The sequence below is a fragment of the Octopus bimaculoides genome, chromosome 12, assembly GCF_001194135.2.
Source record: "Octopus bimaculoides isolate UCB-OBI-ISO-001 chromosome 12, ASM119413v2, whole genome shotgun sequence".
NCBI classification, from domain to species: Eukaryota; Metazoa; Mollusca; class Cephalopoda; order Octopoda; family Octopodidae; genus Octopus; species Octopus bimaculoides.
The window spans coordinates 4373731-4376247 of NC_068992.1; positions in this window are offsets into that span (position 1 = coordinate 4373731).

A 2517-nucleotide genomic window follows, 5' to 3' on the forward strand; every position below is an offset into this window, starting at 1 on the left:
GGAGGAGGAGGAGGAGGGTGATTGATGAAACTGATGACAATGACGTTGATGACAATGACGACGACGACAATGAAGAAGAAGAAGGAGAAGAAGAAGAAGAAGAAGAAGAAGAAGAAGGAGAAGAAGAAGAAGAAGAAGATGACGAAGACAAAGAAGAAGATGACGAAGAAGAAGAAGAAGAAGAAAAAGAAGAAGAAGATGACGAAGATGACGAAGAAGAATAAGAAGAAGAAGAAGAAGAAGAAGAAGAAGAAGAAGAAGAAGAAGAAGAAGAAGACGAAGAAGAAGAAGAAGAAGAAGAAGAAGAAGAAGAAGAAGAAGGAGAAGAAGAAGATGAAGAAGAAGAAGAAGAAGAAGAAGAAAAAGAAGAAGAAAAAGAAGAAGAAGAAGAAGAAGAAGAAGAAGAAGAAGAAGATCATGGAGTTAACAAGGCTCAGTAATAGGGTGGATAATGCTACTGCTGCTGACGATGCTGCTGATGATGGAAATGATAAAGACGAGTATGATGATGATGATGATGCAGGTGATGGTGGTGCTGGCGGTGGTGGTGATGATGATGATGATGATGATTATGAAGACGACGACGATGATGACACAGATGAAACACGACGATGATGGTGACTGTTCCCGCTATATTTGTTGTTCTTGTTTTCGGTGGAAGCAGTCGTATATTTCATTAGCTTCCAGGCAATGGCTGATATTGTTGCGATCTGTCAATAAAATACGGAAGAACAGCTTCAATCAGCTTTCTGCAATGTTACAGTTGTTAATTTCTTCACTAACCCAACGTGACGTATCTTTCTAATCGCGCTTAAATAGCTGTAGCACAGATACACCTCTATCTATCTATCTATCTATCTATCTATCTATCTATCTATCTATCTGTCTGTCTACCTCTTTTTCTTCCTTCACTCACTCACTCACTCACATCTTTATATATATATATATATATATATATATATATATATACTAGGTGCGTGTGCGTTTGTATGTATACATCTATTTAAGCATCGTAGTATCATCAACACACAAATGCATTCACGTCCATAAACGCACACGCGATACACAGCCTTATATTTTCACACTCACACGGCAGTGACTACCAACATCCTGTCCAAACTGTTGTTGCTTCAATGTCGATAATACTATGCTAGCTACACCATGTCACCCGTGTTGAGCAAAAGCAGCCAAATTCCAGAATCCATATTGGACCCTCTCCATTCGGATCTCTTTACCTGAGGAGTTAGGTTCGTTGAGCGAGCCTCTGAATCTTGAATATGCATGGAGTCGAATCTAATTTCTACCGGATGGATTGAGTGCCACGGTCTTCCGTTTGCCCACTCACTAGTATATATATACATGCGCGCGCGCGTGTGTGTGCGCGTGTATACATGCAACTAGCAAAAATGAGTAGTATCTGTATTTCAAATGGCCAGCCTTTTCACATTCGGTGTCACGCTAAATCCTCCTGAGATCAACGTTAATGGTAGCTGTGTCGGTGGAGCACTGAGCCATTGGCACGTTAATCTCACGAGCAGGCTGTTCCGTTGATTGGATCAACGGGAACTGTCTTCGTCATAACCGGCAAAGTGCCAGTTTCAAATACACATACATATATATATACACACACACATACATACATACGTACATACACATATACATACACACATATACATATACACACACACACTTGAATTAGCTTAATATATTATACTGACCGGGTAGAAGAAAATATCAAATTAAAAGAAACATGTTCAACCGGACACAATTTTGTTTCTGCTAAACTGGTTTCATATAACGAGGCACAACTAGCACCATTTTTAGCCGAAAATATATGCGGATAATTCAAATTTACCAGATTATACAGACACTGCAGCAAATATTTCGCTCGTAAATATTTGGAAATTTAAATACTTTAAAGTTTTCAAAGAATTCTGAATGCTTCTCACCTGTTTTCTATTATCAAGAATACATACGATAAGCATAAATTTGCATTTATTTTATTTACTTCCGGTTGACTACGGTTATGAACGTCTGTCTATGATCAGAGTCAGATTTCAGAAATACAATTGTATCGCGGTATGACACTCGTATATTCTAAATTAATACATGTGCGTTGATTTCTCTCTCTCTCTTTTTCTTTTTTTAAATTGAGTGAATCGACTTGACAATATATCTCCCTCTGAAACCTCTGTATGAAACACACTTTTGCATTTCTACTTACGTACGCGTTCTTGATTTCAGAGCTATATATGTATTCTTTTATATTATATACACACGAGGAGGCACATAAATGCAAAAGAAGGTGGGAAAAATAGTACTCTAATACCGAAGGTAGAGTAGTGCGCATTCTTATTAAAGCTGAAAAAAACATCACAAAACCTGTTACTCAGAGTTTCACGTTCCTGTTCGTCGGGCATTTGTGATCACGACTGTCCGACGAACGGGAACGTGAAACTCTGGGTTCTTGTGGTGTTTTGCAGCTTTAATAAAACTGTGTACACACACACACACACA